This window comes from Strix aluco, chromosome 34 (assembly GCF_031877795.1).
Source record: "Strix aluco isolate bStrAlu1 chromosome 34, bStrAlu1.hap1, whole genome shotgun sequence".
Taxonomy (NCBI): Eukaryota; Metazoa; Chordata; class Aves; order Strigiformes; family Strigidae; genus Strix; species Strix aluco.
Window position 1 is genome coordinate 1,273,638 of NC_133964.1, and position 13,454 is coordinate 1,287,091.

General features: G+C 52.3%; 1 pseudogene; it reads right to left on the reverse strand.

Annotated features, from left to right (window-relative positions):
• Window positions 1-321: 321 nt before the first annotated feature.
• On the reverse strand, window positions 322-2,970 carry LOC141917174 (olfactory receptor 14A16-like; annotated as a pseudogene).
• Window positions 2,971-13,454: the final 10,484 nt, after the last annotated feature.

The window sequence follows — 13,454 nt, forward strand, 5'->3', positions numbered from 1 at the left end:
TTGGACTATCTCCAGTCTGTCCACGTCTTTCGTTAATTGTGGGGACCAGAACTGGACACAGTACTCCAGGTGGAGCCTGACAAGCGCTGAGCAGAGTGGGATGATCCAGTCCCTGTCTCTGCTAGTGACGCCCTTGAGGATGCAGCCCAGGAGCCTGTTTGCCGTTGGTGCTGCAGCGGTGCACTGCTGGCTCATCTTCAGCTTGCTGTCCCCCAGGAACAGGTCCTTTTCAGCAAGGCTGCTTCCAGCCACGCAGATCAAGGCTTGTACTGGTGTCCTTGGTTATTCCCACCCAAGGGCAGGACTTTGCCAAACTTCAGGCTAAACCCCTTTGTTAAACTTCATCTTGTTCTTGTGGGACCATTCTTCCAGCCTGTCCAGGTCTCTCTGTGAGGCGGCTCTGCCTTCTGATGTGTCCACCTCACCACCCTCTGTGCTGTCATCAGCAAACATTGTGAGGGTGATTTCAACCCCGTCCTCCAGAGAATTGAGGAAGATGTTGAACAGGGTGAAATCCAGTATCTTTTCCTGGGCGATGTATCTTTTACAGGCTTCCAGCCTTAGTAAAAATCATTGATCACCACCCTCTGAGTGCAGCCTGTTAGCCAATTTCCTACCCACCTCCAATGTGTATCTTGCCCATTTGTCCAGGAGAAATCTGTAGGAAGCAGCCTTTCTGAAATCCAGGTAAACAACATCCACTGCTCTCCTCATGCTGACAGGAGATTTATGTTGTGATCAGGTTAGATTGGCACGATTTGACCTTGGTAAATCTGTGCTGGATTTTCCCAATGAACCCCTCCATTTGATTTGCGATAACTGAAAGGTTCCCTTGTTCAACCCACAGACACCTTTATTGCCCCTTCTCCCCACGGCCATGCTGCTTTGGAAGCTCCCCTGGCATCCAACCCCTGCCCAGACCCAGCTGTGTCCCATGTTGGTCTTTGCAGACAGCCTTGTTCCAGGGTCTGCTGGGGTCTGGGCCAGGAGAGAGGCCGGGCAGGGCTGGAAGTTCCCCCCATCCAGGCACTGAGACCAGCAGGAGGATGGAGATGGTCTCACAGAAAGCCTCACCCATAGCCCTGGGTGAGCAGCCAGTGCTGGAAATGGCTGATGAGAGAGGCTGGGGGGTGATGAAGGTCCTGGGCCACCTTCCTGGTCTGTCCATGCCACCAAGGGCACAGACCAGCCTCTTCTCTCCTGCACCTGAGTGTCTTCAATCCCTTCCACAAGCCCTGGCTCTGCACTACAAATGCCCTGGTGAGTGTCCTCACCCTGTGTGGTCACAAAGTGCGAGTTATATGATGATGGTTTTCTCTCATTTGCACATTCCAGCCCAGCCCAGCTCCCTCCAAGCCCTCCCACCTCCCTCGCCCTCTCTCTTCCTCTATCCCCAGGAAAGCCCAGTCTGGGCCGGTCCCAAGGCAGTGCCCACTGCAGGGTGCTCTGGGCACTCACCCCGCAGCCTCAGCCCCTCTGAAGGGCACAGCAGCTCCTCGGGGACAGGGAGGAGTCATCCCCAGAGATGGGAGGCACCCATGGCACAAGGAGAAGGAGGTCAGGGGCACCCTGCATGTCCTGCTCTCCTCTCCAGCAGATCCTGAATGGTTTGGTGCTCCTCCGTTCCATCCCCTTTCCCCAGATCAGTGCAAGATCCCTGAGCTGGTGCAACCAGAAAAGTGTTTTCATTCCACATACACTCCTGTTGTGGTAAGGATGGATGTAAGACAAAGAAATCATGGGTTCATTTATTTTGCTTGAATACACAGAGGACCTGTCTTCTCCTTTAGACAATGGCCCTGGGCCATACAAGACAGGTGGATACTGATGTAGGAGGGAAAGAATAATCTAATTTCTTTATAGATCATCATCAGGAATGTATAAAGAAAAATAACCATATAACAAAGGAAAGAAATGTTTAGGTTGTCATAACATACGCTGGGAGCTATTTGCAGAGAAAGTTTGACAGTCTATGGCTGATGACAAACGTCCAATCAGTTTCTTCAGGGCATCCTTGAGTTCCTGGTTCCTCATGCTGTAGATGAGGGGGTTCACTGCTGGAGGCACCACTGAGTACAGAAATGAAACCACTAGGTTCAGAAGTGGGGAGGATATGGAGGGGGGCTTCAGGTGGGCAACCATAACAGTGCTGATGAAGAGGGAGACCACAAACAGGTGAGGGAGGCACGTGGAAAAGGCTTTGTGGCGTCCCTGATTAGAGGGGATCCTCAGCACGGCCCTCAAGATCTGCACATAGGACACCACAATGAAAACAAAACATCCAAAACCTAAACAGGCACTAACCACGATAAGCCGATCTTCCCTGAGGTAGGTCTGTGAGCAGGAGAGCTTGAGGATCTGGGAGATGTCACAGAAGAACTGGTCCAGAGCATTGCCTTGGCAGAGGGGTAGTGAAAATGTGTTGGCTGTGTGCAGCACAGCATAGAGAAACCCAGTGCCCCAGGCAGCTGCTGCCATGTGGACACAAGCTCTGCTGCCCAGGAGGGTCCCGTAGTGCAGGGGTTTGCAGATGGCAACGTAGCGGTCGTAGGACATGAGAGTGAGAAGGAAATACTCTCCTGAAGCAAAGAAATAGAAGAAAAAGACCTGTGTGGCACATCCATAGTAGGAAATTGCCCTTTTGTCCCAGAGGGAATTGCCCATGGCTTTGGGGAGAGTGGTGGAGATGGAGCCCAGGTCGAGGAGGGAGAGGTTGAGGAGGAAGAAGTACATGGGGGTGTGCAGGTGGTGGTCACAGGCGATGGCGGTGATGATGAGGCCGTTGCCCAGGAGGGCAGCCAGGTAGATGCCCAGGAAGAGCCAGAAGTGCAACAGCTGCAGCTCCCGTGTGTCTGCGAATGCCAGGAGGAGGAACTCAGTGATGGAGCTGCTGTTGGACATTTGTTCTCTCTGGGCATGGGGGACTGTTGAAAGAGGAACAGACATTGATAATGGAAGGCAGACTTCTCTGAGCCAATCCTGTGCTCCAAAAAACTCCACTCAAAATTACTTCTCTTTCTTTTTGGGATCTGCATCCAACGCCCTTTTATGAGCTCAGGCTTATGCTTCTGAGTGAGGGCTGTTTCTTTGAAGGGGCAGAAGACAACATCTCTTGCATTGCTAGCAGCCTGAACACAGGGGAGCCCTGAGGGACAAAAGGCATCCCTCTGCCCTCTTGCAGAGTCAGGAGAGCTACAGGTCTGCCCACAAGTGACCAGCTGGTCACCATGCAGGTGCTCTATGCTTATTACACCTCTCTCCACTGGAGGATGATCTCATTAAAAATGTAGTTGAAGAAAATGGACTTCTGTGAACTTCAGAAGAGTCCAGTTTCAAATTCAGTTTCTCCAAACATCTCCGTATTTCCCTATGCAGAGAGTGATTCAGAGTATCTCTGCTGACTGGAGTTCTGCCTACAAGGAGTTGTTTCCCTCTCTCCAAGACTCGTCCCTGTCAGTGCTCACAGCCCCCATCCCACCCGCTGTGTGCCCAGCTTTGCCCTGAAGACTCCTCCTGGCAGCAGGGCCCTGCCCAGGGGCATCTCTGTGTGTGCAGGGTCTAAGAAGCAGTTCAGAAAACTCCTAAGGAGAACTTGGGTCTCACTTCTTTCTCCAGAATGGAGAAATAATTTCCCATCTCCCTCTGTCCACCCAGGAAGTGAACAGGGGAAAACTCAAAGCACAGATTCTTTCCCTTTCAGTTAAATGTTGGCTTGATGTTCTTCTTCAAAAAGGCTCTCACGATATGTACCATGCAGCACCCTCTCCACAGCAGAAGGACCCTGCCCTGCCGGGGGTCTCTCCTTCCCCACACAGCTTCTCCCCACAGCGCCGTGGGCAGCTCCCCGGGCAGGCTGAGTGCTGACCCTGGCAGGCGGCAGAGTCCCTGCCCCAGCACACAGCCCCTGGGCTGCAGGGACCCTGCTCTCAAGGACAGCCCTGGGCACCCCTGGCTGCACCCGCGCCTGCACACCCCTGCAGCCGTCCCCGGGAGAAGGCAGCCGCCATGGCCTGTCCCTCTGACAGTGCAGCAGGGAAGCCCTGCTCTGGAGCACGGCCTCCTCCTCCAGACACCAGGGACATTCCTGGCGGCTGTGCCGGCTTCACCACATCCCTCCACCACCTGCAGCTGCATTGCCCTGCACCCAGAGACTTACTGTGTCAAGGGCTGGGAAGATTTCTCCTCCAGTGAGCTCTCAGCATCCTGCCACTGCCATCTGCCTTTCCCCTCTCTGTGCCCGGCTCCTCTGCCCTTGGTGCCTGCAGGCAGTGCCCTCAGCCCTGCTGCGCTTTGCAGAGGAGCTGCTCCTGGGCAGAGCCGTCTCTCTGCAGCGCTGACCACTTGCCCTCAGCTCCCTCCGTCCCAGGAGCCCAGCCCAGCTCCGCAGCAGAGGACCAGCCCAAGGCATTTTAATGACCCCTCAGGTGGGTTTGATGATGTGTCTCTGAACATCAGACACTCAGAAGCTGCTGAAGAAACCTCTGAAGATGTCAAAGTTAGATTCAAACTCCAAAGTTTCTTGTGGCTTTAATGGGTCCCACTGAAGGACACTGTTGACAAAGCCTCCCCAGGCTCTACTTAGAGTCCATGAATCTTAGACAGCGATAGGAAGATGAAGGTTCCTGTCAAGAAGTCCAAGTCAGATGCAAACTCCAAAATTTCTTGGAGTTGTTAATGGGTCCCAGTGAGGACCATTACTGACAAAGCCTCCCCAGGGCCTGGTTAGAGAAGAAAACCTGAGGCAGAGATGACACGTAAACACTGGCCATCTCAAGGTGTAACAGATTGTGAGTAAACCTGGATGTGTTACATTAAGCTCAAGGCCCATGACCTGACCACCAGCATCTGGGAAAGGAGGGCCTGTCCCTCACACAGTGCTCAGGGCTCTTCCTGGGGCAGCGTGATGTGGGGATGGGCAATGCCAAGGGCAGGACTGTGGTCCAACACCTCCCAGGCTCTTGGGTGGGGAAGGGGAGGCCATGAGACCCAGTGCTGGAAGGGGAAGATGCTTCCTCATCAGCATCAGTGGCAGAGACAACAGCCAGAGCCAAGGGCAGAAAGAGCTCATCTCTGCTGGGGGATTTTCAGACTTTCTTCATCCCTCTATCATCTCTACCACAGGCTGTCCCACTGTGTCCCACACCTGCACCTCTTTCTCTGCAGGCTGGAGACCTCCACCCGTCTACCACACCTTGCTCTCACCTGCGCATCTTCCTTCCTTTACTGAGATCTCTCCATCCTCCCTGGCTGCTCCTTGAAACACAAAGCCTGGGGCTGCTCCAGTCTCCCCCTGGGTGACTTGTTACACCACAGCACTGCCCTTCGAGTGACATTTCTCTGTGTCCAGTCTGGGCCTCCCCAGCTGCACTTGGTGGCATTAGTTCTTTCTCATGATGTATCTCACTACAAAGAAAAGCTCCATCATCTCTGAAATCCCCCCTCAGTCACTCTCAGGCTACTCCTATAGTGCCTGGAGCCTCCACACCGCTGGGCCAAAGAACTCCAGGTCCCTCAGCCACCCCACACAGCTCATGGGGACCAGGTCCCAAACCCCACCTTGGCAGAACTTCACTCAACACTCTCCAGGTCCTCCCTACTTCTCCAAAATGGGGAGCCACACCCTGGGACACACCCATGTGTGTGGGGCCACACCAGTGCTGAGTGGAGGGGGATGGTAACTCAGGTTGTCTGGGTAGCCCACGCTCCTCCGAATGCAGCCCCGTAGGCAGCTGCCCTTGTTCATTGTGTTTATCCTCTCCTGGCTCGTAGGGCATCCCTCGCAGTGCCCAGGCCCTTCTCCTCAGAGTTGCTGCTCAGCCAGTCAGGTCCCAGCCTGTCCTGATGTACGAGGCTGTTCGCCCCCTGCTCCCAATGATGTAGGATTAGCCACTTTTCCTCATAAAACTTCAAGTTTGAGACATCCCAGATTTTGCCAAAGTTCCTATGGACTGTAGAAAAGTTTGTTCAGCTTTTAATATTTGTGTGCAGCTGGCTTATCTTGACTGGGGTGTCTCTCACAGGAGAACAGCATGAGGAGTTGCAGGGCACTACAAATCCCCTCTCCTGGAGAAACTGTGGGGTCCTGGGGGTCTGGTACTGATAAGGCCATGGGGCTGGACCCTGAGGGGAAGATTCCCTTTATGGGAGAGAGCAGCAGGAATGTGTGGAGCTCTGCCTGGGGATGGAGGATGAGTCAGCTGAGCTGAAGGGTCATGGACAACACTGTGGTGGGTGGATGTCTGCTATGGACCCCCAGATGAGGAAAAGGAAGTAGATGAAGCCTTCTGCATTCAACTGGAAGAAGCCCTGCACCTCATGGCACTCCTAATCTCTCCCAAGTTTAGGAGACAGTTTTAAGACAGCACAGTGAAAGCCATCCAGGAGGGTTTGGGAGTTATTTGACAACATCATCCTGACAAGGGTGACTGAGGAGCCAGTGAGGGGAGGTGTCCTGCAGGCAATCATACTTAGAAACAAGGAAGAGCTGGTCAGGGATGTAACATTCAGGGGTGAGAAAGTAGAGTTGAGGCTCCTGAGAGAACAGAAGAAGGCAAAGAGCAGGACTACACTGAGCAAGATTTAGCCTGTGGAGTAACCTGCTTGGCAGAATCCCACAGGATATGACACTGAAAAGAAGAGGCGAGAAGTGTTTGATGGCCAAGGATCTCCTCTTCAAGCTCCAGAGTAGCACCACCACATATGCAGGAATTGAAGCAACACTGGACAAGATGCATATGGATGAGAAAGGAGCTCCTGACAAAAATAAGCATGAAGAGGCGGCACAGAGAATTTCTAATCTGGCTGCCTTCCAGCCTCAGATGTTCCATTACTCTCTGCTGGAGAAATAATTTTTTGTGTTTCTATGCATGTGTCTGCGTGTTTGTGTGTGTTTGTCTGTGTTAGGGGGTACTGGAGGGATGAGGGGATCCCAGGAGCAGCTCTTGGACAGGTGCAGAGTCTCAGATCAGCTCCTGGAGAGATCACTACTGGACACGTGTCTATAGAGGCCGATGTTTTCCACTGCCACAGCCCAGCATACAAACAGCCCAAACCTCGTTTCTCCTTTCTCCACTGACAGTGGTTGTGCTTGGCCTACAGACCTCCCGAGGTCCCGTCCAGGATGGGTGACGGTGCATTTCCTTCCACCACAGCTCTTCCCTTGATGATGATTGGGAGAGCACTCACATTCCCCATGACCATGGAAGGGAGCAGACATACATTTGTAGCAATCAGCTCCTAAATTTTGTCCCACTGAAGTCATTGACTACTCAGCAGGGAACCTCTGATGCAGTCTTCATCATGTCTGAGCTTAACCTTTGCTTTTCTTTTTCTTCCTTTTCCCTCCCAAGTTCTTCTCTTTGATCACCCTCACACATTCCTCTACAAACAGCCCAACTCTGCTCTTTCCCCACTGCCCCCGGCTTTGCTGACTTCCTGCCCTCCTAGAGTGTTTCTAAGAGGGTTGTCATGTTGATTCCTGCCTTGGTCAGTACAAACCCAGCAACTCCTTTTATTAGCTGTGGTGTCCTGCAGTTTCTTTTCCTGTGATCTTGTGTTGATGGCTCACCACAATCAGGGTGAGCCACCTGCACACAAACATTGACAGCCAGAAAAATGGAGTTTCAGTCCAGGAGGCCTTTGAGAAACTCTGGGTTTTGGCCAACAGAAAGGTTAAGTTTTAGAAGGAGAAGTTGCCAGTCCTGCATTGGAGGGAAGAATAACCTCTATTGATCCCCAGGTGTAAGAAATCAGGCAAGGAAGGCAAGAGACCAGCATGGCTGAGTGGAGACCTGCTGGTCAAAGTAAAGGGCAAGAAGGAAATGCACAGGCAGTGGCAGCAGGGACAGGTACCCTGGGATGAGTAGAGAGACGCTGCTGGGTTGTGTAGGGATGGGGTCAGGAAAGTCAAGACACAGCTGGAGCTGAACTTGGCAAAGGATGCAAAGAATAAGAAAAAGGGCTTCTACAGGTACATCAGCCTGAAAAGGAAGGTCAAAAAACTTGTATCAACTCAATGAACAAGACTGGAAAACTAGAAATAATGGGCAAGGAGAAGGCTGAGGTACTTAACAAGACTTTATCCTCAGTCTTCACTGCAACCTCTCTTTCCAAACCTCTCGAGTGGATGGACCACAAGACAGGGACTGGGGGAGCAAAGTCCCTCCCACTGTAAGAGAAGGTCAGATTCAGGACCACCTGGGGAACTGAACATACATAAGTCTGCGGGACCTGACAAGATGCATCTCAGAGTCCTGAGGGAATTGGCTGATACAGTTACCAAGCCACTCTCCAGGATATTTGAAGTCCTGGCAGTCAGGGGAAATCCCCGGTGCATGAAAAAAGGGAACCATTGCACCCCTTCTTGAAAAGAGTAGAAAGGAGGACCCTGGGAACTACCGACCTGTCAGCCTCACCTCTGTGCCTGGGAAGATCATGGAAATGATCCTCCTAGAAGCTGTGCTGAGCCACATGGAGGACAGGGAAGTGATTTGAGACAGCGTGGCTTCACCTTGGCTGACCAACCTTTTGGCCTTCTAAGATGGAGTGACAACATCAGTGGGTAAGGGAAGAGCTATGGATGTCGTCTAGCTGGGCTTCTGTAAAACCTGTGACACAGTTCCCCACAACACGTTCAGCTGTCAGGGGTGCTCTGTCCACCCCCCATCACCACCCCAAGGTGCCTGGGCTCTTCCATGTGCAGCTGCCCCATGCAAGAAGCAGCACTGGTGCCGAGGAAGGTGGTTGGATCCATTCCGGATGAGGGGGTGACTCTGCTACCAGGGCTGGTGTCTCTGCCAAGCCTGGCTTTGCCCTGGGGCCTCTAGGCGTGGGTGCTGGGGGTGCGCAAGGAGGAGTCCTGGGAGGGATAAATCTGCCCTTCACCTTTTCCAGCTTCACCCAGCACTCGCCACACTGCAGAGGAAGAAGAAGGTCGCAGTGCTCACCATGGCCCTGCTCTTCCCCATCCTGTTGTGCAACCTAGAAGATGCTCAAGTGAGTCCCCAGTGCCACGGGGAGGTGCTCAAGGCTGAGGATGGGTCCTGGCTGCATGACATCAGCTCTCCTGCAGAACGAAATCATAGTGGGGAGCATGAAACCCCTTGCCTTGGCCTCTCCCTTTCCCAAGCCAGGGGCTCCTGCAGGCTCCCCTGCACCTCCAGCCCCATCTTGCTCCCCTCCACAATTCCATCTCTTCCCTGCCTTCGCCCACAATTAATGTTCTTGTGCCCAGAGCCTCAGTTCCTGTTGGAATGGTTGGACCCGTCTCTTCCCTGGGAGTGTCCCCACAGATTTATTGTCCTGATGACACCATGTCCATCCCTCTTGTGCAATGCCATCCCCTTGTTTTGGTCCCTTCAGACATCTCATCCCTGGGATCTCTTTCATTTCCTATCTGGGGTCCCCAAATCCCCTCCCTTTGATCCCTCCCGATGCCTTTCTTTCTGTCTTTCCCCTCAGTCTTTTCCTTTTCATCCTGTCCACTGCAGTACTGTCCCCAGATCCCCTTCCTTGAACCCCCACTCCCAAACACTCTCCCAATCTTGTCATTTTTGTCCTCTGTGGTCCTTTTCCTTCTGTCCCCACTAGCCACTGTGCTTGAAGTCTCCATGTCCCCTCCACTTGAATTCCTTTAATCCTCACTTGCATTCGACACAGTCCTGTCCCTGCAATACCCCCAGCCCAGTACCCTGGTGTCCACTAATTCACCCCAGTGCCTTGTCTTTGGGTCTCCCCCCACCTCAACCCCATTCTCTTTGGAGGACATGAATTCCTCACTCTCTCCTTGTCTCCATCCCCACCCCTGGTCCTTGCATGGACAGGTATGCCAGGTGACACTTGGAGGAATGGGGCCAGGCAGAGCAGAAGGGATTTTCCTGCTCAGACCAGGGGAAGCCATGGGCCTGCAGGGACTGGGGACACCTGTGTCTCACCCCAGCCCCACCAAGATCCACTCCAGACCACCCCTTTGCTCTTCTTCCCTAGGCATTCTTCGAAGCGAGTGCAGGTTATGGCATGGTGGTAAGTAGTGGGGTGGACTTGGAGGGCATCCAGTCTGGGGAACTGGAGGGCACTTTGGTCCTCCCATCCCTTGCTGGTACTGGGGACATCTCAGTGACCAGTGAGGTCTCATAGCCTTTCTAACAGGGTGTATTTAAGAAGGTAGGTGACCACGATATCTGCTGGCCTCAGACCCTCCCCTCCCATGGCCAGGACACTCCAGGGCATCCAGTGTGCCCCAGCAAAACCCTGGGCTTTACCACCTAACCCTCCAAAGCCCTCGTTCCCATACTCTGATCCCGTCACCCGTGCTTTTGATCCTGGTGCAGCAAGCTGTGCAGATCCCACCTGTTGAAGCGTTATTTCATTTTGCTCCTGTGAGATCTTTCAGTGTTTTCTTACAAGGAAAACAATTCTAGTCATGACTTCTACTGCCCTAAAAAGAGGATGTCCACACGGGCATTTGTTGCTGTAATTTTGTATGAAGGAAAGGACATGCAGATGGCATGATCATCAGTGGCAGGTGGGAGCTTCCTGCACTCTTGTCTTTTACAATCAAATTTAACTTACGACCAAGGGATACACTCAGCCCAACAGGACCTGAAGCCCAGGCTGTACATGGAGCACAGCCCCGGCCTGGGTCTACTCAGGTTTACTGTTATGAGGATCATTGACTCCTCAACGCACGGTGATCTTCTGGTCAGGATAAACGAACCTCCTGATGAAGGACAGCAGGAGGATGGATCCTTTAGACAGTTAGAGAACAGACACAAATTCAGGCCCTGGTAATCAGTGGAGACTTTGAAGACCATGGACCTCTGCTAGGTGGCCTTGGTTGAAGGGAAGGTGGAAAATAATCCCCAACCCAACATGGGGGAATGCCCTCCTGGACTTGTTTTTCACAAGAAGACAGGGCAGGACTGGTGGAAGATGTGGAGGGCAGCTGTGGCTACAGTGCAAGTGAAGGTGGCAGGGTTGGAAACCCTGAGGGAAGTCAACAAGAGAAATTGTAACAGTGCTGAGAGGAAGGATCACCTCCACCAACCTGCTGGCAGTGCTCTTCCTAATGCAGCCCAGAAAGCCACTGGCCACCTTTGATGCAAAGGTGCAAAGCGTGGAGAAGAGACGGCTTTGGGGAGACCTAATAACAGCCTTCCCATATCTTCTTGGGTGTCCTCATGGAAATGCAGCCAGGCTCTTCACTGTTGTGCATGGTGAGAGGATGGGGGCCAATGGGCATCAGCTGAAACAAGGGAGGAAAATATTTCTGCTCATCAAGATGGTCAAGCACTAAAGCAGATCTCCCAGAGAGCTTGTGTCATCTCCATCCTTGGAGCTTTTCAAGCTGAAAATGAATGGAGCCCTGAACAACCTGCCATGACCCAGAGGTGACGCTACCTTGAGCAGGAAGTTGGACCAGATATCTCCTCAGGTCCCTTCCAGCATGAATGATTCTGCATTTTGATCCACCATGGATCTTTCCTTCATGATGGGAGGGAAATCACTCAGGTTCCTGGTGGCCACAGAAGTCAATGAGAAAGTTTGCTCAGATGATCTGTGAATTTTTTGATGCAGGCATGCTTGGCAACTACCTCCAAACAGACCTGATCTTTTCCATTGCTTCACCTTTTCCTGTCTTTTCCTGCTCAAAATTTCTTCCCCTTGACCATCCTTGCACCCTCCAGTGCAAATAGCCCATCTCTATTTACCTTTTCCTCTTTGGTCCTAGTTTGGCTTCCTTTGCCATTTCATTTGGTGTTTCTGAACTTGTCACCATGGGAATGTGTACCTTGGTGAACAGCATCATTGAATAGGTGCCTCCTGTTATTATCTGTTATGTCCTGCAATTCCTCATGCTCTTATTGTGTCAAAGTCACCCCATGTCAGGGTGAGCCATCTGCAGGCACACATCACCACCTGGCCCAATGGAGCTTCAATCCTGGGGAAGCCTGAAAATCTCTGGGGTTCAGTCAGTAGAAACCTCATGAAGCTTTACAAGGCCAAGTGGCCAGTCCTGCATTTGGGGACAGAATAACCCCATAGATGGGGGCATGCGGGGACCTGACTGGCAGAGGAGTGACCCCGAGGAGAAGGGCCTGGGCATCACTAGGGATGCCATACAAGGCAGAGGTGCATGTCACCGTGAGTAAGGCCAGCTGCCTGTGGGGCTGCGTTAGGGGGCATGTGGCCAACTCAGACAAGGGAGTGATCATCAGCACTGTGGTGGCCACATCATGACTAGTGTGTCTGGGTGTGGGGCTCCCTGTTCTGAAGGAATGAGGAGGAACTGGAGAGGCTCCAGAGCAGATCTGCCAGGACGGGGTTTGGGGACTTTGTGGAGAGGCTGAGAAACCTGGGCTGATTTAGGCTGGTGAGGTGGAACCTCAGGGCACTGTACAAATAGCCTGCAACTGCTTGAAGGGGGGTTTCAGAGATGATGGAGCATTTCTTGGTAGTTGGAGGAGAAGGAAATCTCAAAAAAGTGTATCTTGGAAGGTTCAGACTCCATTTGAAGAAGAAGCTATCTCACTCAAATGGTAGCATTGTCGTGCAAGAGATCACCCCGAGGGAGTCAGGATCAGCCCATGGCTTTGTCTTTCAAGGAACAGGCGGTGAGGGTGGAGAGACATCAGTGAAGGTGTGGAAATGCTGAGGTAGCAGTTAGGTGGGAAAGCAAGATGGGTGTCTGCAGCCTGGAGGGAAAGAGGTGCAGGCATGGGACAGTGTGGGACAGCCTGCAGTCGAGATGGCCAAGGGCTCTGGCAAGGACCAAGTTCTTTCTCCCCATGGCTATGGCAGTTGCCTCTGCCACTGAGGTCTAAGGGGAAAAAAATTGTTTTGAGGCTTTGAACTTCATTTCTTCTTCACCATTGCTTGGGGAAGCCGGGAGGTGTTGTGCAGTTTTCCTACACTTGGCATTGCTCACCCTCACACCCCACTGCCCCCAGGAAGAGCCCTGAGCCACACATGAGGGGCAGCATCTCCTTCCCAGGGCCTGAGGGTCAGGGCTTGGCCTTTCTGCTTCATAAAACAAACCAAGGGGTTTCTCAGCATTACAGCCACCTGCAGGGTGCCTTTGCCTACCTGCAATCACAGCCTCCAATTATCTGCTCTAACGAGTCCCTGGAGAGGCTTTGTCAGTAGTGGCCCTCAGTGGGGCCAATCAGTGCTTCAAGGTACTTTGAGCTTTGCTGCTGACTTTGACTTCTTGAGTACTTTGCTCAGTCTCCTCTCAGTATCTGAGGTTCATGGACTCAGGGCCAAATACACCATGGGGCTCATTAAAATAAAGAAAACCCTAACGAGCTATTTCTCTTCCTTTAGTTTTCTTCAAGTCTTCAGGACTTGTACAGCTCATTGGAGTCATTTCACAGTGTAGTTAAGCAGGAAGATTTCAAAGAGGATCTAGTAAAAATTATTTTTTATTTTAACGGTTATTTTTATTGACATTTCAG